Source organism: Agelaius tricolor, unplaced genomic scaffold (genome assembly GCF_023055355.1).
Source record: "Agelaius tricolor isolate 1412-34295 unplaced genomic scaffold, bAgeTri1.0.p SCAF_52, whole genome shotgun sequence".
NCBI classification, from domain to species: domain Eukaryota; kingdom Metazoa; phylum Chordata; class Aves; order Passeriformes; family Icteridae; genus Agelaius; species Agelaius tricolor.
In genome coordinates this window covers 2166975-2193293 of record NW_027269312.1, presented here as the reverse complement: position 1 = coordinate 2193293, position 26319 = coordinate 2166975, and the positions used below count along the sequence as shown (strand labels likewise).

At 58.6% G+C, this 26319-nt stretch overlaps 1 pseudogene; it reads right to left on the bottom strand.

Moving 5' to 3' along the window:
* Positions 1-18558: 18558 nt before the first annotated feature.
* On the bottom strand, positions 18559-24926 carry LOC139604564 (Fc receptor-like protein 2; annotated as a pseudogene).
* Positions 24927-26319: the final 1393 nt, after the last annotated feature.

Below are 26319 nucleotides of genomic sequence, written 5' to 3'. Positions count from 1 at the left end.
GCCCCAGGACAGGACACCCATGTCCAGCCCATGTCCCCCCTGGGACAGGATCCCCCCCAGCACAGGACAGGAGCCCCCTGGATGTGCCCCCCAGGAGAGAACCCACCCCCGTGTGAGAAAGGTGTCAAACGGCCTCTTCCTTCTTCTGCAGGAGAGAGAAAGTGAATGTGTTTGAGGGGGGGGGGGGGGGGTAAAAGCTGGACCTCCCCATCCCCCACAGCCTCCCCAGCCCTCCCTGCAGACCGCTCACCCCTGCTTCCCCCACCCTGGGCTTTCCCAGCCCATTCCCTGCTCAGGTGTCCCCTAGGATCATCAAGGCATGAACTGAGGTCTTGTGAAATTGAGGGATAAAATGATGGAAATGGAAATAAAGAGAGGAAAAGTCACTGGGAGCTGTGGGGGCACAGACCCAGAGCCCCTCGAAATCTGTGTGGGGTGATCCCCAGGCTGCTGGCACCTTGTGGGGCCTGTCCTGGCTCTGGGTCACCCAAAAATCTGAAGCACCCAGGGAAGGAGCTGCAACCCATGGGCTCACCCAGCCACTGCCCATCCCTGGCACCCTCATTTCCCCTTGAAATCAAACATGGGAGCACCATTCCTTATGTCCCACCTTGCCTGGGACCCCCATCCCAGTAATGCCATTCCCCAGGATCTCCATGGCCCAGGACCCCATTCCCAAGGAACCCTCTCCTGTTCATTCCATCCCCTGAAACTCTCCTTCCCCCAGGACCTTGATTCTCCCAGGACCCCCATTCCCACAGGGACCCCCATTCCCCCAGCATCGTCATCCCATGACCCCAAATCCCTGGAGCCCACTTTCCCCTGGGACTCCCATCCCTGAGTCCCCTCCCATCCCTGGGACCCCCCATTCCCTTGGACACCCATACCTGGGTCCCCAAACCCACCAAATCCCCCACTCGTGGGAACCCCATGTCCCGCTGTGTCCCACCCAGCCTTGTCCCCATCCCGTTCCCAACCTGCCCACAGTCTGTCCCCACAGACACATCCCCATGATCCTGTGCTTGTGGCCACCCTGTCCCCACCAGGAGCCACCAACACATGAGGACAAGACCTGACGTTGCTTCATTCCCCTTCATCCAAAGAGCCTTCACCCAGGGGACAGCCACCCCCGGCAGTGAGTGACAGCCAGTGCACATGGCTGGGGACACTGGGATGGCCGGGAAGGTGGCGCTGCTCCTGTGGGGTGAGTGTCCCGGGCATGGGCCTGACACCCCAGGGATAGGGAGGGGAGGGGGTACAGGGGGGCTGTGGGGTCCCCAGAGGTCCCCAAGGCCATCAGAACCAGCGCATGAGGTGACTGGGGTCGTGGGGTGGCTTTAGGGACAGGGGAAGGGAGAGAGGAATGTGGGGACAATAACAGGGGTTCAGGGATTTGGGGAGGCAACATGGGGCAGGTGGGGGTGACCTGTGCCAGCACGGGGTAGCTGTGACATCCCCAGTTCAGAGGTGTCCACAGTGTCCCCATGTCCTGCCTGAGCAAGGGGTGGCCGCAGTGTCCCTGTCCCCAAGGGGTCCATGTCACACAAGGACACTTTGGGCACATCCCCCACACCCCATGCCCCTGTGCCTCTGTCCCCATGGTGTCACCCCCACCCAGCCCTGTCCCTTCTCCCTTCCAGCCCAGACCCTCGGCCTCGCTGGTGAGTCCTCGGGGGATGCCATGGCCCCACCCCACTGTCCCCAGCCCCACACTGGCCCTGGCAGGCTGGTGTCCCCTGTCACCCACAGGTGCCCAGACCACCCAGCTCCTGGTGGAGCCCCCCTGGAGGCCGGTGGTGCTTTAGGACCGGGTGACACTGACCTGCCAGGGCTCGGGGACCGCTGGTGCCACCACCTGGTACAAGAACGGGCAGTGCTGGGGGCAGCAGGGACGTGACCGCCTCATTGTCACTGAAGGTGGCACCTACACGTGTGACAGACCTGGCACCGGGCACAGCCCTACAGTGACAGTCTTACATGATGAGGGGGGTTTGGTTGTCCCCAGCCTGGCTCCTATGGGGACCCCAAGGGCTCTGGGTGGGCTCTGCTCCATGGGTCACCTCCTGTGTGACCAGAGCCCGTCCTCTGCTCTGGGGACATCCCAGAGCATCCCTATGCAAGGAGACTTCTCTCTCACAATGGGTGGCTCCTGGTGCCTCCTGGTGCCATCATGACCCTCCTGATGGCCCTGGTGTGACAGGACCCCTCTGTCCCCCAGACTGGCTGGTGCTGCAGGTGCCAGCACGGGCGCTGCTGGAGGGGGACACGGTGACACTGCGCTGCCGGAGCTGGCAGAACAAACCACTCACAGATGTGTACTTCTACCATGATGGGAAGAAACTGGAGGGGCTCCATGATGGGACTGAGCTCTCCCTGTCCCCTCTGCGGCTGCATCACAGTGGCCTCTACCACTGCGCGGGCCGGGTGGTGTCACAGTGGAGAGAGTCAGAGCAGGTGACAGTGACAGTGCACAGTGAGTGCAAGGATGGGGACAGGGAAGCCCAACATCCTCTGAGGGTTTCCCCAGCACTGCCTGAATCCTTCATCCCTCCCTTTACTCCTCCCTGGGTCACTCTAAATTTCCCAAATACCTCTTGGTTTCCCCCATGACTGCCCAGTTCCCCCTGCACATCCCTCATCCCTCTCTTTGTCCTCCCCAGCCCTCCCTGGATTCCCCACCCCTTCCAAGGTCCCTGCTCCACCCTCTGGTCTCTCTGCCTTCCCTGGGTCCTCCCACCCATCTCTAAACCCCAAATCATTCCCTGAGGCTCCTTAGTCTCTCATCTGGTTCCCCATCCCTGCCTGGGTCTCTCCCCCTTTCCATGGGGTCTTGCCATTATCCCCAGGTCCCAACGTGCCTCCCAGGGTCCCCTGCTGCTCACTGGGATCCTCTCTGCTCCCCTCCAATCCCCCTCTTTCCCCTCCTCTGTCCCCCACCTCCCCTGGGTCCCCAATGCCTCCTGTGTCCCCCCATAGGGGTCCCGCTCTTGGGGATGTCCCTGTCAGCACAGCCCCCCCCTGTCCTTCTCCTGGCACAAGCAGGGCTCATGGGCACCTCTGGGCTCCTGCCCCCTGCCTGGAGCTGCACCATATTGAGGACAATGACAGAGGCCAGTACCGGTGCCAGTTCAGTGACGGGGACAGCGTGGCAAGAGTGACCCCATGAATGTCACTGTCCTGGGTGAGCAGGACCTTTGGGCTGGAGATGACCCCACCCACGGCACCCCCATCCCACCTTTCTTTGTGTCAGCCCTGTCTCTGTCCCCACAGTTTCCGTGGCCAATGCCACCATCACCCCTGGTCCCCTGTCACACCAGGTGCGTGCAGGTGACAACGTGACCCTGCACTGCTCAGTGCAGGTGGGCTCAGCCCCTGTCACCTTCACCTGGCTGCACAACAGGCAGGAGGTGGCCCAGGGTCCCCTGCTGGAGCTCAGGGACATCGATGTGGGACATTCGGGCACCTACCAGTGCGTGGCCACCAACCAGCTGGGACAGGACGGGCACCACATGTTCCAGGCACTCAGCCCAGAGCTGGCCCTGGGAGTGACACCCTGGGTCACAGGTGGGGTCACACGAGGTCACCAGGGTTTTCAGGACCCCCGGAGTTCCAGGTGACCCCAATGTGTCCCCTCTGTCCCCAGCAGTGGCTGTGAATGTCGGCAGGACCCTCCTGTTCCTGCTCCTGCTCCTGGGTGTCATCAGGGGCTGTCCCTGGTGGCACCACCGGGGTGGGTGACAATGGGGGGGATGGGGGGTCCTGGAGTGAGGGGAAGCCCCAGAGTGGGGGCAGAGATTGGCAGCACCCAGGGCCCCTGAGCTGGGGGACACTGAGCCTGCAGTGACCTCGGCTGGGGATCCTGGGGGATGTGGGAGCAATTTGGAGGGTCTTGGTTGGGCTCCAGGGTCATTGCTGGGTGGGCTTTTTGGCACATTGGGGTGGCACTGGGAGCTCCTGAAGGATTTGGGGAGCTCCTGGATGTCTGTGCAGGGATGTTGGGGGATCTTTCTGGCGTCCTGGGGGAGTTTGGGGGTGCTCCTCCCTGCCAGGCTTGGGGTTCTGGGGGCTCAGAGGTTGCGGACACCGGGGGTGTTGGGGGCCCTGTGGTGGTGCAGAAGTTCCAGAGGGTTCATGGGCGCTCAGAGTGTCTGGGGAGAATCAGGGATCTGGTGGGAATCAGGGCTGCAGTGGGGATTTGGGGGTCCCGTGGGTGGTTGGAGCTGCAAGGTCCCAGGAAGGTTCAGGGGTCCCGGTGTCGCCTCGGTCACCCCCTCCCCTTTCCCTTGCAGAACCCAGGAAGCTCCAGGACAGGTGAGTCGGGGCTTGGGCTGGGACTCCCCTTTTCCCTTCCTCAGACTACTGAGATCCCCCCTTATCCCCACAGGACCCCCCACTGGAGGAGAGGGCTGTGCTCAACACCCACATCATGGGCACCGAGTGGGCAGTGGGAGAATTCGGGGGGGACAGGGACACGTCACCCACGGGTGTCACCCCCGCCCCCCACCCAGGTCCCCACAACCGGAGTCACTCTCACAGCCCCCACGGGTGTCCCCCAGCCCTGCCCCACCTCGGGATCCACAAGTGACCAACGCGGAGCTGTCGGGACCCCACAAGGGACAGTGGGACCCCTGTGACTACGAGAGCGTGCTGTGACACTGGGCGAACTGGGGGCACTGGGGGCACTCGGGTCCCTGCCCCAGGGCGCTCCCCGTGTGTTCCCCCGCAGATCCTGCGTTCCCATACTCAGGGGTTGCCCACAAGTGGGGGCTCCCATGTGGGGCTGCCCAGAGCTCCTCGTTCCAGTGCTCTCAGTACCCCCAGGGGCTCCCCATTCCCTCCCCCAGTGCCAGGGGGCACAGGATCCTTGTCCCTCTTATTGGACCCAAAATGCAGCTTTGTGATTAAACTGGGAGAAATGGTTTTTGTTTGTTCAGCTCTGCCTGACGAGCTCGGGATTGAGGAGGGTCCCGGTCAGGTTGTTGAGCAGATCCTTGTGGGATTCGCAGGATTTTTGGGGCTCCCTCAGTCCATTGGGGACAGGAACAAAATGATCAATTGCTGCATTTCCAAACTGGTTCCCTCACCCCTGCCCCGCAACGGGGAAGGAGCTGCTGCTCCCTGTTTGTCCCCTCTTGGTGACACCGACCAAGGGCTCGGGCAACTGTGGCGGTGCTGCCCCGTTACCTCGGGCACCGATCCGGCAGCTGCCGAGCCCCTCGGGCCCACCCCAGCTCAGCCCATCCCCGCCCGGTGCCCAAAGCCCGCACCCGGCGCTCCCCGAGCGGCGTCTGAGCCCCGGAGCTGCTGCGGAGCCCCGGCCGGGGGCACTGGGAGGGTGGAGGGGACCGGGACCCCGGGGAGGAGCCCCCGGAGCTGCAGGAGCGGAGTCCCGGCCTCGGGTCACTGTCGCCGGTCGCGGCTGCCATCGCACTGTGAGAGCTGGGACTGTCCCGGGCTGCGGGGACCAACGGTGTCGCTGTGTCCCGAGGGGGGATTTTGGGGTCTCACCCCGTCCTTTCCGGGACCCCCCGATCCCCCATCCCCCCGCGCCTCCGGGGCTGTTGGGGACGTTGGGGACAGCGCCGCTCGTGCCGGGGGCCGTTGGGGACATCTCGCGACAGCCGCTGCCGCTGCCCACGGCCGGGCCTGGCGACAATCGCGACATCCGCATCCCCCAATGGCGACACGCGACAGCCGCCCCTGCCCGGGATCCGCCTCCCTCCATGCCGGGGACGCCCCGGGGTCCCGGGTCCCCAACCCCAGCGGGTCCCGGGTCCCCCAAAACCCTCCTGGGGACACCTCGGGCCCCCCTGACCCCCCCGGTCCCTCCCGGGCTCGGCGGAGGCTCCGCAGAAGCTTCGGGGCTCGGAGCCCGCCCGGGGAGCGCCGGGTGCGGGGTCGGGCACCGAGGGGGCACCGGGAAAGGGACCGGGCAGGGCTGGGGAGGGGGGATCTGGGCACCGGAGGGATTTTGGCAGGATTTGGGAAGAATTTAGGGTGATTTGGGGGATATGGAGGGCATTTTGAAGTGATTTGGGATTATTTTGGGGGCCATTTGGGGGATTAGGAGGGGTTTTGGGGTGATTTTAAGGGATTTTGAGGGTGATTCAGAGGTGATTTTGGGGAAGTCTTGTGAGATTTGGGGTGACTTTGGGCAGATTTTGGAGAGTTTGGGGTGATTTGGGGGATTTAGAGGATATTTGGATATTTTTTGCAGAATTTGGAGGATGGGGTGATTTGGAGGATTTTGGAGGCTTTAGGGATGATTTGGGGGAATTTTGGGGCAATTTGGGTTGTAGGGATTTTGAGGAGTTTGGGGTTGATTTTGGGTTGATTTTGGTGGATTTTCAGGGGATTTTTATGGTATTTTGGGGGTGATTTTTATGGGAGTTTTTCATGGGATTTTGGGAGAATTTGGGGGCGATTTTGGGGTCTCACCCCATCCTTTCCCACAGCCTGAGGGCCGCTCCAGCCCCATCGTGCTGCTCCACGATGTCACCAATGTCACCGCTGCCCCCAGAGTGCAAACCCAAAACCATCCAAGTCATCATCAGGGACCTGATCTGGGAGCTCATGTGAGGCTCCCAAAATCCAACATTTTTCCCCCAACATCTGCTCTTCCCCCACCCCCCCGCCCCCACCTCAAAATCTGGGATTTTTTGCCCCAAAATTCGTGATTCTTTCACTGAAAAGTCAGGATTTTTTCACTGAAATTTCAGGATATTTTGCCCCAAAATTTAGGAATTTTTTGCCCAAAATTCAGGATTTTTTCATTGAAAAGTCAGGGGTTTTTTCCTCCAAAATTCAGGATATATAAAAAAAAAAAAAAACAACGGATTTTTTGGCTGAAAATCTGGTGTTTTTTCCCCCCAAATTCTGGGGTATTTTTCCCCTGTCCGTGATCCCGGTCTGTGTCCCCCAGAATTCCCAGGGATCGACCCCTGGCCTTGCTCATCATCAGCACCGATGAATTCCAGCGGATCCAGGAGGAGGCTCAGCCTCCGTGGCAGCTCGCGGATCGGCTGTGGATCCTCAAATCCCACCAGGACGCGGCTTTTGAGGGCATCTCCTGATTCCCTGAGCCCCAATTTCCCAATTCCAAATTTTCTGATCCCCCTTTTCCTGATCCCAAATTTCCCAATCCCACTTTTCCTGATCTTGATTTTCCTAATCCCGCTATTCCTCGTCCCGAATTTCCTGAGCCAAATTTTCCCTATCCCAAATTTCCCAATCTCGATCTTCCCAATCCCAAATTTTCTGATTCCGCTTTTCCTGATCCTGCTTTTCCTGACCCCACTCTCCCTGATCCCACCTTTCTGATCCCAATTTTCTCAATCCCGATTTTCCCAATCCCACTTTTCCTGATCCTGATTTTCTGGATCCCGTTGTTCCTGATCCTGATTTTACTGATCCAGGGAATGCCCCGAGATGTCCCTGGGAATGTTGCCAAGAATGGCTCTGGGAATGTCCCCGGGAATGCCTCGGGATGGAGGGGAACTGCAGGATTCAAAATTCCCAATGTCCGGAATGCCAGTATTCCATGGGAGTTCCATGGGGAATTTGGGAAAGGGAGATGAATCATTTGAAATTCCTGATGCCCAGAATGCAATTATTCCATAGTTTTGGAGAGGAATCTGGGAGGAGAACTGGAGCATTCTAAATTCCCAACACTCAGAATACCCTTATTCCTCGGGAATTTGGGAGGGGAACTGAAGGATTCCAAATTCTGTATGCCCCAAATGTCATTATTTCATGGGAATTTGGGAAGGGAGCTGCAGGATTCAAAATTCCCAATGCCCAGAAGGCAATTATTCCATAGTTTGGGGGGAATTTTGGATGGGAACTGGAGGATTTGGGATTCCTGGTGCCCGGAATGCAGTCATTCCATTTTCCAGTTTTGGTGGGAATATGACATTGGAGCTGGAGGATTCAAACTTCCTGATACCCAGAATGCTGTTATTCCATGGGAATTTGGGAGAGGAATGGGAGGATTTGAAATTCCTGACACCTAGAATGCTGTTATTCCATGGGAATTTGGTGGGAATTTGGGAGAGGAGCTGGAGGATTTGAAATTCCCAACACTTTGAATGCCATTATTCCGTGAGCATTTGGGAGAGGAGCTGGAGCATTCAAAATTTCCAATGCCCGGAATGCTATTATTCCATAGTTTTGGGGGAAATTTTGGAGGGCAACTGGAGGATTTGATGGCTGGAATGCCATTATTCCATGGGAATTTGGAGGGAGAGCTGGAGGATTCAAATTCCTCATGGCCGGAAAGCCATTATCTAATGGGAATTGGGGAGAGCAGCTGGAGCATTCAAAATTCCCAATGCCTGGAATGCCGTTATTCCATGAGAAATTGGAAGGTAAATGGGGGGATTGAAAATTCCTGACGTCTGTGCCTCTCATGTGCCTTTGCAGCTGCCAAAAGTGCAGTTTTGATCTGTGCTAATCATGCTCGTGCCAAACATTGGCACCAGTGCTTGTGCATTTTGATGGGAAAAAGCATGACTCAGTTTTGCTTGTTCAAAATGTTTGGCAAAGTGTTTGCAAAAACCATTGTCAGTTTGTTGGCTCTCGCATTTCCTTCTGCCATGAATCCTGGAAGTGAGGAATGAACCCTGATATGAGAGACAAAATATTGGTTAGTTCTGAGTGTCAAAATTGTAGAAAGACATGAAAGCCAACAATATCATTTGTGACATCCTTTAAAACTGATCCTTCTATTCTTTTAACAATACTAGCAACATAAGATAAATCTGTAATTAAATTCAAAAGTTCTGAAAAGAGCTGAAATGCTCTAAACTACTGCAGCCAGTTCAGCAATCTGAGGAGAGCCCTCTATTGTTTGAACATCTGACTCTCATGTTTGTGTTGTTTGATTTTGCCATACTATTACTGATTTGTGTGTTTTCCCTGCTCCATCAGTGAGGAGAGTTATAGCACTTAAAGGCTCCTCACTTAGCATGGGTTTTTCTCTAAAACTTGCAACAATTTGTGGCCTGGGTAATGAATAGAACAAACACCTGAATAATTTAGCGATGCAATTTGCAAGTCTGAATTTTGCAAAGCCCAATCAACCCTTTTCACAGGTAAATAAATAAATACAAAATCTTGGCTTGCCATCGTTAGCAATCTCGTTCTGGCTCTAATTATGATTTCAGCTGTCATCTCCATGGTTGTAAAAATTGTTTTTGGAGACCTATAAGGAAGAAAAACCCACTGTGTGATTAACAAAGGATCTTTCTCAGAGGTGTTCCATTGAAAAATGAGACCATAAAGTTGCATTTTTTCTCCTAACACTGCAAGAAATGCAGTGTCTACGGAATTTATTTCTAGCTTTACAAGAAAAGAGTAAGATGTTGGAGTCAACCAAACTAAGGCATAGGGTCAGCTGGACTTCACACCAAACAAACCAAGCCTGATCTTCAAGGTCTGGGAAACATTCATCTAAATCAGGGCAAGCCTCAGATCTCCTCCCAAGAGCCTTTGGAGTAGTTATGCTCATTAGTCCAAGTTCCACTCCCCTATTGGTTACATGTGTTCCATATATAGTATGGTTTCTAGAATGTTCCACCCCCAAGACTATATATTGTTACCTCTTGCTTGTTTGTGGCCCTTGGAGCTTCTCCCTATGTTGTGTTCTGGTCCTAAGCATAGTTCCCATTTTTATTTCTCATTAAAAGTAATTTCCTTGTTGGGCACTCCATTGTTCCCTCTCCTTCTCTCCTATTTTGCACCACGTTCACCCTGAAGTCAGGGGACCCAAAGGTTTGTCACAGCCACCCTCACTGCGACAGGCAGTGCCCGGAGCGCTGTCAGGCAGTGCCGGGATCCCGGCTGTGGTTCTGGTCCCCACAAGTGAGGAATGGCAGCCCCAGGCTCAGACCCAGGCAGAAAGCCAACCAAGGGAGAGCAGAGGGAGGGCACCCTTCCAGTCTCTCTTGGGCATGGCCGCAAAACAGCCCCTGCTGCTTCTTCCTCCACCTGTGTTTTGGCTGTGCAGGTGGCAGAGCCAGCCAGGTTGTGCTCTGTGTTCCAAAGCCTGTTGGGAGTGGGCATGAAAAGCGCTGTGTGCACAGCACAGAGTCCTGGAAGGTGCTGGCAAGAGCATCCTGCAGGAGCAGGGCTCTGGTCCCTGGCCAGGAACAGCCTGGTTTTGGTGCTGTGAGCGCAGGCAGGAGCTGAGGCAGGTGAAGAGGCAGCAGGCAGCTTGTGTTTGTAGAGGGCCTGGGGCTGCACGTCTGAACCTGCACCTGGAAACTCACTTGGGGGAATAGGAGCTAGAGCTGGAGTGCCTGTCCTGAAAGGATCTGAAGTCATTCAGCCTTGCCAGCTTTTCTTAAGGGTGTGTTGGTGTTCCCTAGGAAAGCTGCACATTTGGGGAAACGCCTTTGGAGGAAAGGGGCTTGCTTCTCAAGGAAAGAGCTTCCCAGGGAGCTCCCAGTGAGGCAAGTGTGAGTGTCCCCCTCTGGCTCTCTTCTGTGCTCCTTTCAGTCCGTGAGGCCTGTTGAACTTGGCAGAGGGGCAGGGAAAAGGCAGTGAAGTGTAGGTTTGGCATCTGCCTGGACCTGTGGAAACCAACCCAAGCACCTGCAGCAGGGTGTGTTACCCTCTTTGGACAAAGGTGTGAGCAGGAGCATCTCTGTCCAGCCATGAGCCCCAAAGCCCTCTGTGAGAGCTGTGAATTAAAAGGCCTTTACACACAGACTTTTTACATCTTTCCTGTCTGCTGTGTTTCAACTCTTGGCAATATGCATTTGCCTCCTGCTTCGTGGGAGCTGCTGTGACCCAGGACAAGCACAGAGCGCGGATGTATGGGCCAGGGAGCGCGGAGAGTCTTGGCTGATCTTGGTGTGTCCCTGGCCTAGGAAAAGGCCTCCCAAGGTGTCCTGCTCATTGGCTCACCATGTGCATCTTGGAGAGAACAAGGCAGGGATTTCTGGCAGCTGGGCATCAGCCAGCCTTAAAATGGGGGTGTGTGCTGGAGTGAGCCCAGCTGAGATAGGCTGAGAGCAGCCCAGTGCTCCTTGCTCCTCTCTGCTGAGCCGGGAGCGTTTGTCTGCTTTCGGCATGGCCCTGGCTGTGTGTCAGGGCTGCTGCGTGGACACGAGACAGCCGGTCCTGTCCTGCTGGGTGCCAGCGGTGCCTGGCAGCAGCCCTGCATCCACATCAGGATGCTGGCCAAGAGAGGCCCTGGAAGCTGAGGCAGCTGATTTGAAGCTTTTGCGGAGACGCACAGGGGATGGCCAGCAGCGTTCCCTCAGGATACAGCAGTGCTGAGGGGTCTCCCCAGAGCTGCCTGATGCCACCCACTTCTTGTGGCAGCAGTGTCTTTCCTGTGGGATGTTCTAGCTCCCCCAAGAGTGAAGAAGGAGCTGGAGAAAGAGCTTGCCAGGCTGCTCTGGATCCTTTCCCAGCAGGCCTGCCAGAGTGGAGAAGTGCGAGCTGAGCGCAGATGTGCCCATGGAAGAGCCGTGCACAGGAAGGCTGGCTGGCAAGGATGACCCAGGAACCATAGGCCTGGCAGGCTGGCTTTGCTCCAAGCCAGGGAAGGCCTTGGAGCAGATCCTCCTGAGTGCCATCCCACGGCAGGTGCAGGGAAGCAGGGGCCCTGCTGGAGGCTGGGAAAGCTCTGCGGAGGGACGGGCAGAGCTGGGGGTCCTGGCGGGCTGTTGAGGGCTTCTGTGGGGGTGTTTGGGGGCTGGGTGTTGGGGAAGGAGTTTTCTGGAAGGTGAGAGGTCTGGGCTTGAATTTGAGTCCCTTTGAAGGCAGCATCTGTGCTTTGGCACAGCTTTGGTTCTGGAGGGCAGAAAAAATCTCTGTGACTATTTCTTTTCCTGGTCCTGTTTCTCCTGCAGGGAACAAGAGGGGAGAGCTGTACTTTCTTGGCCACTTAGATATCTGTACTGGGGGAGGATTAGCCCTTTTGCCATCTACTCATTTGTTTGGGTTACTCTTGTAACGCTGAGTGGTCTTTCATTTCTTGAGAGCTTTTATTCCTTTAAGAGAATGAGAAGATAATAATCCCTTCTTGGAAAGCACTTGCCAATCAAAGAACGGCCTTCTTTTTGGCTCTGTGTAGTGTTATGTTTGGTCAAGTGACTTGCAGTGGATGATGTTAAGGCAAAGGAGTTGCTGCTTTGAGAAGGGAAGAAACTTCCAAAGCATTCCCATTCTCATGGCTATTAATTGGAGAAGTTTGCAACTTTTGGAAGTACTTGAGTTGCTGATGTTTGGAGCAGTTGCAAGAGATCCTGTGGGGCTGCCTGAGACACGTGGGTGCAGGGATTGCTTCCAGCCTGGGCCACTTTGGCCGGGCTGGGGGCGGCCCCGGGGCAGGCGGCAGTGTGTGCAAGGGCCCTGGCTGGCACGCTGCAGCAGGGTCAGCGTTGCATGGAATGGAAGCCGGTGACCAAGGGCCCTTTGTGACACGTGGGAAATAGAAGCTTGCCCGGGTGCTCGGAACAGGCGACGGGACAGAAGGGGACAGAGCGGTGCCATGAGGAGCCCCTGCACAGCTCGCTCGTTCCCGTCTCAGCCGGAGCTTTTCCGCAGCGTCATTCCCGCAGCTGAGCTCGAGGCCAGCCTGCGGGACTCTGTGACTCGGAGCTTTTCCGAGGCGTCTGCCATTCCTGCGGCCAGCGCCATCAAGTCCAGACGGTGGGATTTGGTCACCTGAATGGCTTAGGAGGAGTCTCCTGTCATTGTGGCAGGAGCCCTCAAGACCACAGTGCAGGACTTGCTGTCCTGCAGCCTTCCTGAGGCTTGTCTGTCACAGGTGCCTTGAAGGCACAAGTGCAGTTGTTGACTTGGCGATATCCTGAGGCATCTCTCTTGAAGGCGCCCTCAAGAACAGACTCTGGCATGGCAGCCAGATTGCCCAGCTTGTTGAAAGTGTTCAGGGGGGGAAAAAAAGAGAAGCCCTGGAGCCGCCCCAGCACAAGAGCCTGAAGACCCGGAGCAGATCCAGACGCTGCAGGATGGTGAGTAGCAGAGCTGGGCCACAGGGCTGATGGCTACAGCCAGCGTGGCCCCATGCCATCCCATCCCATGGCCTGGGGACATGCCCATGGACAGGATGGACAAGGGGCAGAGCAGACAGCCCACAGTGGCCGTGCTCCATCGCCTGGGTCATGCCGGGGCTCTCCCTGCCTGGGGAGCGCAGGGCTGGGCTGTGTTCTCCGGCCTCTCCCGCAGCCCCTCAGCTCTGGCTGCGCTCGCTCTTTGCCAGGTGCAGCCCTGGAGAAGACACAAGAGCAGGAACCCGGCCCTGGCCGCTTCCGCAAAACCCTGAAGGTACCTGCAGTTACCCCCAGCTGGGCTGGGCCTGCTGTCCCTGCTCAGCCCAGCAGCACGCTTGGAGCATGCCACGGAGCATGCCTGGCTTCCCTGCCCTTTATTCTCCTGCAGATGTTTGGGAAATTGCTGCGCATTCGACGACATAGAAAGGTGGGCCCCACAGCAGCTGAGGGCACAGCCCGGCCTGCCTCGGGGCTGACCGAGCTCCAGGCAGAGCCTGATGTCAACCCAGATTGGGCTGAGCGCTCAGCAGACTCTGAGGCTGCAATGAACGAGGACAGGGCAAAGGCAGACAAGGCAGCGAGTGAGGATGTGGCCGTGACAAAGAGCAACACCGCCGAGACTGAGGACATCTCAAATACTGGCAGCAGGCCCACTCTCACTGGGATTCATGCTCCCACTAAGGATCTTTTGGAGGACAGTGCTGCTCCTTCTCAGGAGCAGGTAAGCAGCCTGGGGCCGGGCCTGGAGGCCTGCCAGGATGGTGTGTCCCCTCAAGCCGTGGTCCCTGGGCCCCCTCAGCCTTTGAGGCCAGCAGAGTGTGGCGGGAAGGGAAGCACTTCTTGGGGGAAGCTGGGCAAGTTGCTCCCTTGGACAGCACTCCAAATCTCCCCCATGCCTCCTCCAGGTGCCGGCCATGGTAAGAAACATCCACCAGACTCTACTGTCCCATGGCACTGTGGATGCCAGGCTGCACAGCCACATTGTGAGGCTGGCTGAAGAGCACCCTGCCGACGTGGTGCTGACCCTCCTGCGCTGTGCCCCAACATGTGACAAGTACGGGGCCCACGTGCCTGGAGAGCTCAGGGCTCAGCAGCCTTTAGGGCCCGTGGCCCTGCGCAGCCTGTGCTATGGGGTCTGCCAGACAGGCAGAGAGGTCCAGGAGCCTCGGGCCCCTCTGTTTCCCGAGCCTGCTGCCAATGCTCCCCCCTGCCCCCCAAGGCACTGGGGCTCTTTCACCTGCACTCGCACAGCTGCACAGGGCACGGTACTGTGACTGAGATGCCCCTGACACAGAGATCTGATCCCACAGAGCTGCTGCGAGGATATGGAGAAGCATTGGCTCGTCAGGAGTAACAGTGGAAAAAGTGCTGCCAACATTGCTCCGTGTAATGGAGGATTGGCCACTGCACAGCGTATGCGCCTCTGATGGGGACGACAGGGACGTTTTTGCCCTGGCTGTGAGTTTCTGGGCCCATGCTCAGGGCCGCCAGGTGGCCTCTGCAGTAGCTCTCAGTGCTCTCAGTGCCGGAGTCACTGGGCTGAAAGCTGGGCTAGGGGCAGGCTCAGGGGGCACCAGGCCCGCTGCTCCTCCTGCACCTGCCCTTGGGCCCTGCCCCATGGACACCTTGGCACTGAGCGCTGTCTCTGGCTGCTTCTTTTACAGGCAGCTCTGGTGACTGTGCAGGTGCCCAGGTTGCTCAAGGCCATGATCCCTTATTCTGAGCAACTCTTTCTGGCACTGCTCTTCCATATTGTCATCACTACACAGCAGCCGCCAGCAGAGGAAGTTGATAGCTTCTGGGGAGCGTGCCAGGAGGAGCAGCACCTTCCCATCACGCTTAACAGGTGCCAGTCCTCCTGTCCTTGCCATGCCCTTGTGGCCAGCGCCAGCGCTCCTAGTGTGACCTGGGCTTTGCTCTGCACACAGGTTTGCAGTGCAGACCATGAAGGTTCTGCTCTGCCGACTGCGGTGTGAGCACGTGGTGATGTCTATGGAGCGCAAGTGTGCCTGGGAGACGCTGCTGTGTGCTGACAGCCAGCACTATGCCATGGCTCTGCTGGCCAGGTGAGACCCCCTTGTCCCCGCTGTCGCCGGCATTTGTGCCCTGTGCTCCAGGCAGTCCCTGTGGGCATGGGCCACAGAGGCTCGTCACTGAGGGACGGCCAAGGAGGCTGAAAAAGCCTGGGAGAGGAGAGTGCCCAGAAGGGGCCACCTCCCAGAGCAGCCACATCCCCTGCAACGATGCTGGGAAAAGACCAAACCTCTGTGAGTCAGTTCTGGGAGAGGTTTGTCCCCCACCTCAGGCTCTCGGTGCCTTTGTTCCCCCTGCCAGGGAGATGCGTTATGACTTGAGCCCACTGTGTTCCCATGTGGCATATGGCCTTCTCCTGCTGCTCAGCAGTGAAAAGCCAAGCTGAGATCTGCCCTTGCTGGCATTCCTTCTGGAGGTGAGCCTGGTGGCCAGCAGTGCCTGGCTGAGCTGCCTTGCAGCTCTCTGGCCTCTCAGAGCCACAGCTGCCTGGGCCAGTGCCCACGCCCTGTGCTGCTGCTTGGGCCCGGCCCTGTGGGGTTCTGGGCTCCTGCTGGATGGTTCCCCTGTCACTGCCCCGTGCCTTTCAGGTCCTCGAGTGCCTGCACTTGAGGAAATGTGCTGGCACTGTTGTGAAGACGATGTCAAGGTGCCTGCAGATGGAGTGCAGGGAGCGGCGATGCCTGGCGCTCAGAGGCCTGGTGGTGCTCAGCAGGGAGCCCTGGATGGTGAGAAGGGGGCTGCGGCTGAAGCTGCGCTGTGGAAAGCAGCCCCTTGGGCGTGCAGGGCTTCAGGAGCTGAGGCAGCTGCTCCCAGCTCTCCTGCCTCAGCTGCCCCAGTGCTTTGGCTCAGGCCTTTGGCCTGTGGGCCCTGCAGCAGCAGCAGCAGCAGCAGGGTGGGCTTGCAGTGCCAGGGCGGTGTTGGCGGGGCAGCCGTCCATGGCTTTGCAGTGCAGCCTTGTGTTCCACCCAGGCCAGGAGAATGTGCAGCCTGTCTGAGAGCCTTCTGGAGCTGCTGGGTGAGGCCGATGGAAAGGTGGTCAGCATGTCCATGCATGTGTTGACAAATGTGCTCCAGGCAGACATGCTGGTATCCAGCTCCACTGCCCCCAAGCTGGCTGAGGCACTGCTGCTGCTCTTTGACCACGTAAGGCTCTGTGTCCCCAGCTGCGGGCACTGGCTGCTGCCCAGAAACTTTGGCCAGGTGAGCGTGGAGAATTTGGTGTAAAGGCCTGATCCTCTTGCATTCCTCCAGGACAACAGCTATGTGCAAGTGCTCTCCCTTGAGCTCTTCTTCAGGGTGATGGAGTCGGTAGTGGAGGAGGGAAAAAAGCCCCTTGCGAAGGTTTTGAGCCAAAGCCTCCTTCCACTCTTTTTCCAGTGCCATGATGAGAAGCAGTGTGTGGCAAAGGTGAGGTTTAGTGTGATGCTGGTGGATCTTGGGGAGGGGGCTGGGCTGCCTCCTGCCCTGGCACCTCCAGGAGTGCAGCCTGGTGCGGGCCTTGGCACAGGGATGTGGGTCCTGTGCCTTGGCCTGTGGGGCCATCTGTGGGTGTCTGGTGCCCTGCAGGCCTCTCGGGAAACGCTGCTTGGTGTGGCCAAGTTCCTGAAGAGGAGGAAGCTGAAGCAGCTGGTGAAGAAGGCGCAGCTGTCAAAGTTCAGTGAGGTGCTGGTAAGGAGGGCCTGGAAGGCCCAGGCTGAGGCTGGAGAAGGCCCCTGAGGGCGGTGCTCAGGGTGCGGGGCCGGGCAGCTGTGCCCCTGGCCGCTGCTGCAGGCAGAGGCCGCGCGGGCTCTTCTCCAGGCTCCCGTGGGCCCGAGGCGGGTGCCCATGGAGCCCCGGCCCGGCGGGGCTGCGGGGCGGCACGGCGGCTCCCCGGGCAGCAGCCGTCCCTCTGCCCCCTCCCCTCGGGAGCCCTTGGCCAGCGGCTGCTGTGGCCGCGCCTCAGGGCTGTGCGGGCAGGGGAGGCCGGGGCTGGGCACAGGCAGCGCCCGGCCCAGGGGCTGAGCCCGCGCCAACGCTTCCCTCCTGCAAAACGTGCTCTGGAGCCCCCGGACAAGCTCTGGCCGAGTCAGCACAGAGCACCAGCTTTCCTCAACATCGCAGGGCAATTCAACATTCCCAGAGCTGCTGTACGAGGGCTGGAAAAGGAAAGAGGAGTCAAAGGATGAGGGTTGGCAGGAATTGTGGCACAAAGCCATCAGAGATGCTCCTGTGGACCCAAGACCTGCCTGAGCTCGGGCGCTGCCTTCCTCCCATTCGGGATCATGGAGAGCGGTCACGGGTTGCACAGGGCGTGTGCCTGGCCCCGGGAAACTGCTACGCTGCCAGTGGGCACTGGGATCCAACCTGCTGCCTTGGCGGCTTCTGCCCGCTGCCGGTGGTGGTGCCGGGACCGATTGGTGGCTGTGAGTTTGCAGAAGGAGCAATTTCCCCTCCTTCCCCGCGGCCGAAGCCGCCTCGGCCCCTGAGGAAATGGAGCTGGAGCGGGGCGCCCCCTGCTGGCCGGGAGTGCTCCCTGCAGCGCCCCCTGCTGGCCGCGGTTATAACTGCCAACAAAACCAACAGTGCTGAGCGGGAGGGAAAGTTCTGGGGTTCTGGGTTTGTGTTGTTGGTTCTGTTCTGCTTTTATAAATTTCCTACTAAAGAGCCCTATTACTTTTCTTACACTTTTGCCTGGAAGCCTTATCATTTTTGAAATTAAAACAAATTTTAGACATGTGTCTTCTTTCGATTCCAGGAATGTTCCCACTTTCCATGGCAGATATTTCTCATTTAAATGAGTTGCCAACTCCTGGGTTCCAGCGTGGATGAGACAGACAACCCAAGAGCAGACACGGTCCGGGAGTGTGCCATCTCATGGTCTGCCTTTTGAGCCATTAGGGCCACCAAGGGCCCTCTCCCCAGCTGGCACTTCTGGTCATGTGGACACTCAGGAGCTGACTTTGGAAGAGTGTCACGCTGTCCCCAATGTGCCAAGGCTGACAGACTGATGGACAGACGGGGCCCTGTCTCACCAAAAGCAAGGCCTGACCCAGCCCTGTCACATGGAGGTGTTCCAAAATGTCTCCAGACATCAAACTTTTCCTGTCTCTGACACCTCACCCTGTGCCATGGCCTGATCCTGACTGCCCTGGGACAGGGAGAGGCTCTGGAACCCCCCCAGGGCCTTTGTGACATCATGGTGTGGCGAACACAGCAGAGGAGGGGTTTGGGACAGAGAATCCAGAGCCACCTGAAGGCCACTTCAGAACAAGGAAGGTCCAGGGCCCTGCCAGGTTCCCCTAGTGGAGAAAATGTGCTGGGGCAATCATCTGGGATTTGCCTCTATTTTGGGGGCTTTCCCAGGAAATCATTCGTTTTCTGATCCTTTGGACTCTGAACCTTGTTGCTGTTTCTGTTGGTTTTATTCTCTCTCATTGCAGTTTCAGGAAATTGTTCTTCTCTCAGCCCTTTGGCATCTTTGTTCCCCCACGGGGAGCAGGAGGGGCAGGTTTTAGTGGCAGCACAGACACGAGTGGGTGCCCATGGGTGGGGACCCCCAGTGCCCCCAGTTCCCCCCAGTGTCACAGCACATTCCCGTAGATGTCACCGGGTTCCCGGGGTCGCCCCTGGGGTCCCGGCAGCTCCGCGTTGGTCACCTGGGGATCCTGGAGGGTGGTGGCACGGGGGGACACTGCGAGAGACATGGGCTGTGGGATCTGGGTGGGGTGACACTGGTGGGTGACGTGTCCCTCTGCGTGTGTCCCCCCCGTACTCACCCCCTGCCCTCTTGGTGACCACGACGTGTGTGTACAGCACCTCCCCCTCCCCTGGGGGTGCCGGGGGATCCGGGAGGGCCCTGAGGGAATAAAGGGGATGTGGGGGAGGAAATGGGAGGTCTTGGGGCGTTCGGGTAAAAGGGGAGAGTGTGGTTTGAGCTCCCCACTCACCTTTCCTGCTGCTTCCTGGCAGCTGCAAAAGAAAGAGAGGAGGAGTCACTGTGGGGTCCCAGGGCCCTGACCCCTGTCAGGATTGCTGAACCCCCATGGGATGCCCAAGCGTCCCTGAAACCCCCCAGAATCTGTGAACCTCTCCAGTGGTCCCAACCAAGTCAGCCTCAAACACCCAAACCCAGCTGGGACAAAGACCAACAAACACCCCCAGAGCCCCCATGAGGTACGCCCAGCATCCCTGCAGGACCATCCAGACACTGCCCAAACCCTACAGGACTCCCAGCCAAAGTCACATTTCTGGGGCTGTGGGTGCCGCCCTATCGCTCCCCAACTCTGGGGGCCTCTACAGCTCCCTGGGACCCCCGTCCCCCATTGTCACCCACCCAGGCGGTGCCACCTGTGCCAGGCAGCAATGACACCCACGAGCAGGAGCAGGAACAAAAGAGCCCCACTGACCCCTGCAGCCACTGCAAGAAACAGAGGGGGACACATCAGGGTCACCCATCACCCCTGGGGTCTTGCATCCCTGAGTAACCCTGTGTGACTCCACCTGTGACCCTGTGTTTCTCTGTGTCCCACGCTGTCGCCTCCAGGGCCAGCTCAGGGCTGAGTGCCCGGAACACGCGGTGCCCGTCCTGTCCCAGCTGGTTGGTGGCCATGCACTGGTAGGTGCCCAAATGTCCCACATCGATGTCCCTGAGCTCCAGGAGGGGACCCTGGGCCACCTCCTTCCCGTTGTGCAGCCAGATGAAGGTGACAGGGGCTGAGCCCACCTGCACTGAGCAGCGCAGGGTCACATTGTCACCTGCACGCACCTGGTGTGATGGGGGACTGGGGATGATGGTGGTATTGGCCACAGGCACTGTGGGGACATAAAGAAGGCTGGCACTGGGTGAGGTGGGATGGGGGTGCTGCGGTTGGGTCACCCCCAGCCCGAGGGTCCCGCTCACCCAGGACGGTGACATTCAGGGGGTCACTCTCGGCCACGCTGTGCCCATTGCTGACCCGGCACCGGTACTGGCCGCTGTCATTGTCCCCAATGTGGTGCAGCTCCAGGTGGGGGCCGGTGCCCAGCAGTGCCCCTGAGCCCTTCCGGTGCCAGGAGAAGGACAGGGGACCTGACCCTGCGGCCACTGTGCAGCTCAGCACCAGGCGGTCCCCGAGTGCCACCTGTCCCCTGGGGGGCTGTGCTGACAGGGACACCCCCGAGAGTGGGACCCCTGTGGGAGGGGGTGACAGAAGGGGACAGTGAGGGACCTGGGGGGTAAGGGAGGGGAAGAGGGATCCCAGTGAGGGAAAGGCTGCGAAGAGACTGGGGGGTCTTGAAAGGGACTCCAAGGAAGGATGGGGGGTCAGGGAAGGGACACCTGGTGAGGAAGGGGGCTGACACCAGGGAGGGTACAGGGACCCAAGGGAGGGGATGGTGAGAGCTGGGGAATGTGACGGGACTTCAGAGAGGGGGGAGGGGACCTAGGGAGGGGTGAAGGGACCCAGTGAGGGATGGGGTCTCCTGGCACTGATGGAGGTCCCCAGACAGTAATGGGGGACCCGAGCAGACCATGAGGGCTCCCCGTGCCCATCCCCGCACTCACTGTGCACCGTGACATGGAGCCGGGCTCTGCTATTCTGCACGACCCCCCTTCAGAGCGCACCTGGCAGCTGTAATTCCCCGAGTGGGAGACCCCCAGGGCAGGCACCAGCAGCTGCGGGGACCCCTGCGGGCCCCCCACCACCTGCCCATCCCGGTAGAACACGTGCAGGAGGGGGGCTCGGGGCTGCAGGGGGCTGGGGGTGCTGAGGCAGCTGAGAGTCAGGGGGACCCCTGGGTGGGCTTGGGGCGATCCTCCAGCACCAGCACTGAGAAGAGCTCAGGGAAGGAGAGGGGAGGTGAGGACTGTGACTCTGAGTCTGCTGGGAAGGGGCTTTGGAGGTGTCAGGAGATCAGAATTCCAACTGTGGGGGTGCTCACCGTGCACTGTCACTGGCACTGCTGCTGACCGTGAATGAAAGGCCCTCACCAAGCCACTGCAGCTGTAGTGACCGCTGTGGTGCAGCTGCAGAGGGGACAGGGACAGCTCGGTTCCCCTGAGGGACCCCCACAGATCCTTCTCCTCCCGGTAAAATCGCACCCTGGTGTCCGGGTTGTCCTGCCGGCCCCGGCAGCGCAGTGTCACTGTCTCCCCCTCCAGCATTGCCCGTACTGGCACCTGCAGCACCAGCTCATCTGTGGGACAGGAGGGTCCCATCTCACTGAGGGGCTTGAGACAGGTGCAAGGAGGGTCCCCATGGCACTGGGGACATGTGGGTGCACTGGGATGAACTGGGATGTTCCTGTGTGCAGGGCACCACACAAGGGGTGTGAGGCCACCCACAGAGTGGAGCTCACCCAGATCTATCAGCCGCCACCCAGATGATTTAAGATCCCCACTCACCATCTAAGACCCTAACGGGGGGGCTGTGCCCACTGCCAGGTCTGTCACACGTGTAGGTGCCACTCTCAGTGACACTCAGGTGGTCGAGTCCCTGCTGCCCCCAGAGCTGCCCATCCTTGTACCAAGTTGTGGCACCGGTGTTCCCCAAGCCCTGGCAGGTCAGTGTCACCCGGTCCCACAGCACCGCCGGCCTCCAGGGGGGCTCCACCAGGAGCTGGGTGGTCTGGGCACCTGTGGGTGACAGGGGACGCCAGCCTGCCAGGGCCAGTGTGGGGCTGGGGACAGTGGGGTGGGGCCATGGCATCCCCCGAGGACTCACCAGCGAGGCCGAGGGTCTGGGCTGGAAGGGAGAAGGGACAGGGCTGGGTGGGGGTGGCACCATGGGGATAGAGGCACCGGGGGCACAGGGTGTGGGAGATGTCCCCAAACTGTCCCCGTAGGGGACAGCAGTACATTCCTGTCCCCCTTCCTCTATCCCCACAGCCACTAGAGCATGCTGACCTCATGCTCTGGCTCTGCTTGCATTGGAGACCTCAGGGGACCCTGCAGCCCCCCTGTGCCCCCTCCCCTCACCATCCCCAGGGTGTCAGGCCCGTGCCCGGGGCACTCACCCCACAGGAGCAGCGCCACCTTCCCGGCCATCCCGGTGTCCCCAGCCATGTGCACTGGCTGTCACTCGCTGCTGTGGCCACCGCTCCCCTGGCTGGCGGCTCTTCGGATGAAGGGGAAGGAAGCGAGGTCACGTCCATCCCCATGTGTAGTTGGCCCTTGGTGGGGGCAGGGTGGCCACAAACTGGGGACAGCCTGGGGACAAGGCTGGGTGGGACAAGGTGGGACATGGATTTCCCAGGAGGGGGGGGGCTCAATGGGTTTGGGGAGCCAGGGATGGGTGTCCAGGAGAATGGGGGTCCCAGGGATGGGGTCCCTGAACAATGGGGGTCCTGAAGCGGTGGAGTCACCTAGGATTGGGGTGGGGGGCATGGAAATCCCTCTCCCCAAAGGCTGGAGAGACTCAGGGATAGGAATCCTAATGGAATGTCAGCTCGAGGGATTTGGAGTCATGGGATGGGGGTTCTTTGGATGTGGATGATGGGAGAATGGGGGAGCTGAGAGGATGAAGGTCCTGGGGGATGGGAGATTTCAGGGCTTGGAATGAACAGGAGAGGGTTCCTGGGCCATGGAGATCGTGGGGAATGTCAGTACAGGGATGGGGCTCCCAGGCAATGTGGGACATATGGAATGGGGGTGACATGGTTGGGTTCCCAGGGGAACGGAGGTGCCAGGGATGGGCAGTGGCTTGATGGACACAGGGATCTCAGCTCCTTCCCTGGGTGCCTCAGATTTTGGTGTGACCCAGGGCCCAGCACTGCCCCCCCTGGGGTGCTCATTTCCTGTGCAGGCATCACATGGGGGTCCTGGGTAGCTCTGCCTCTGTGCCCTCCCCTGCCCTTGACTTTCTCCGCTCTTTATTTCTCTTTTTTCCTTATTTTCCTCACTTTTGTGCCAGGTGCCCTCTGTCCCCGTTCCTGGCTCAGCAATCCTGGGGAGCACCTGAGCAGGGAATGGATTGGGGGGAGCCAGGGGAGGAAAAAAATGGGGAGCAGGGGTGCAGGGAAGGGTGGGGAGGCTGTGGGGGATGGAGGTGTTGGGCTGTGCCCCCTCAACACTTTCACTTTCTTTTTCCTGGACAAGAAGGAAGAGGCCGTTTGTGCTGAGAGTCAGATGGGAAAGGGGGGGTTCTGTCCTGGGGGGGCACATCCAGAGGCTCCTGTCCTGGGGGGATCCTGTCCCAGGGGCTGACACATCCTGGCATGGGGGGTCCTGTCCCAGGGTGTGGCAGTTCCAGAAATGTCCCTGCACATTCCTGGCCGGGTGCCTGTCCCAGGGGTGGCACATCCTGGGGACCCCTGTCAATGCAAGGGTGGGGCCCAGCCATGGCCCAGCCCAACTGCACAGGGATGGCCATTGCCCAGCCCTGCTCTGCCCAGACCCAGGTGGCAGCCAGGCCCTGAGGGTCCCCCCTGCCCCCTTGGCTTTGATTCTGGCAGCTTTAGAGCTGCTGCAGAGGTGAGAATTCTGTGGGTGAAAAAGGCCCTGCCTGTGGTTTGCTCAGCCCTGCAAGAAGCAGAAACCCAAAGGGAGCTCAAGCAGTGGCTCTGTGAGGGCCTTTAATGGTTTTCAGAGCAGGGCTGGCTGGAAACTGCCCCTGCAGGGGCAGCTGTGAGGGAACCAGTCCGGAAATGCAGCAACTGATTATTTGTTCCTGTCCCCAAGGGACTGAGAATACCACAAAACAACTGCAAATCCCACACCAATCTGCTCAACAAGCTGACCTGGACCCTCCTTCTTGAACAAAACCTCCTGCCCTTTGGAACCTCATGGAAAGAATGTTTGTGTTCTGGATGTGCACACCAGAAGAGAGGGAAAAGTGTCAAAATATTGAGCAGGGGCTGCACACAAGGTGCTGGGGAACAGGGGTGTCACAGCAGGAGCAGGGAGTGCCCAGGCAGGGGAATTCAGGGCAAGCTGGAGTGGATTTACCAGGGAATCAGACCCTGAGGCACACAGGGGCATTTCCACAGCTTCTTGTGCACTCTCCCAAGCATGGACAGAGCTTCTACCCTTCCTCCATGGGAAGTCAATCAATTTTCAGGGTGGGAACGAGCAAAATAGGAAGAGTTCCTAAATATGGTCCAAGAAAAGGTTTCCTTAGGGGCTGGGGTGCTGCCCAGCAGGCAGGGAACAATCCCATGGAGCTGTTGGACACTCAGGGAGATTCCACCCTCTGTGTTATCCACAAGCAAACCCTGCTGTGGGATGCACCAAGGGGCTGCTAAAGGGAGCCAAAAAGTCTCATTTCTTTGTGATATTTTTGTGTTTTTATTGTGAGGGACTTGTTGGGACAGAAAGCGTTATAAGGATTCTACAAACCAGAGCATTTTATACCTTGCCAGTTTGATTTTTGCTGAGTTTGTTCTTTATTAGGAAAATAACGGTGTGGGAAAGATTTTTGCTTTTATCCTATGGATGTGTAATTTTGTCTGAACCAATTGGGCATCAAGTGTTGCCTGGGATGGCTGAGCCAGGAAATGGGGGGACCTGACCCAGGGATGAGTGTGGCAGGGACACAGAGACTCCCAGGACAGCCCTGGGGTGCTGCAGGGTGGGGACTGTGCTGGGCTCTGGGTCACCCCAAAATCTGAGGCACCCCAGGATAGAGCTGTGACCCCCATGGCCACGCAGCCACTGCCCATCCCTGGCACCCCCATTCCCCTGGGAACCCAACCATGGGACCCCCATTGCCTTGGTCTCTCCTCCCTAGGGACCCCCATCCCAGGACTGACATTGCCCAGCCCCACCCTTGCCTTGATCTCATCCCATGGGCTGCTTCTTCCCCCAGAACCCCTATTCCCGAGGGTCCCCTTTTTCCCCCTGCACCCCCAGCCCTGGCACCCACTTGCCATGACCCCAAATCCCTGGGGACCATGTTCCCACAGCACCCCCATCCCTGAATGCCCCCAGGCATGGAAACCCCAATTCCACTGGACCCCCATTCTGCTGGACACCCATCCTTGGTTCCCCACATCCCCTGAGCCCCCCACTCCTGCCAAGACCATCCCCCACCATGTCCCCAGGCTGTCCCACCATGTCCCCAGCCTGTGCCCAGCTTGTGGCCACCCTGCCCCCACCAAGGGCCACCTCCATGTTGGGACAAGATGTGACCTCGCTTCCTTGCCCTTCATCCCAAGAGCCTCCAGCCAGGGGAGCGGTGGCCACAGCAGCGAGTGACAGCCAGTTGTCACAAGCCGTCCTCATGGATGGGTTTCGTGATGGTTCGTGATCTCAGAGTGCAAGAAGAACCAACACGGTCGAAGGGGGTTTGCAGTGATAATCAAAACAAATCACCTTTATTGAAATAACCACAGTGAAAATGCCTTGGGGAGGAATTGGGGGAAAGGGAAAAATAAAAGGGAAAAGAGGGACGAAAAAGAAAAAGGTATGTAGCTACCAAACGTAGTACTGCGGTGTCCTTTGGTGTCCAGCCGATGGAGTTCACCAGGTCACGTCCAGGGAAATCTCAGGGGTGCAGTCCATCTGCACTCTAATATTACCCTTTTTTGATGGGGGGAGGGGAATAGATCTTGAAACCGAATCAAAGATAGTCTATTGTATCTTCGGGGAAAAGAATGGTATTTGCAAAGGGTACACACAGTCCATATTCTCTGCAGTGGGTGAGAGCCATTGTCTTCATGGTCCAATGCTCCCACCTGCAACATCCATCTTGCTTTGGTCAGCTTGCCTCCCCCCGCACACCTCCCTGGTTGGGGAGGATCACCCGGCCCCACCAGAGCAGGGGGAGGTGCTGTACACCCATGTCGTGGTCACCAAGAGGGCAGGGGGTGAGTACGGGGGGGACACACACAGAGGGACACGTCACCCACCAGTGTCACCCCACCCAGATCCCACAGCCCGTTTCTCTCGCAGCATCCCACTGTGCCACCACCCTCCAGCATCCCCAGGTGACCAACGCGGAGCTACGGGGACCCCAGGGGCAAACATGAGAAGCCGGTGACATCTATGGGAATGTGCTGTGACACTGGGGGGAACTGGGGACACTGGGGGTCCCCACCCATGGGCACCCTCTCGTGTCTGTGCTGCCACTAAAAACTGCCCCTCCTGCTCCCCGTGGGGGAACAAAGATGCCAAAGAGCTGAGAGAAGAACAATTTGCTGAAACAGCAATGAGAGAGAATGAAACCAACAGCAACTGCAACAAGGCTGAGAGTCCAAATGGTCACGCAAGGACCGATTTCCAGGGAAAGCCACAACGAGGAACAAACCCCAGATGTTTCCCTCAGCACGTTTCTCCACCAGAGGAACTGGTAGGGCCCTGGACCTT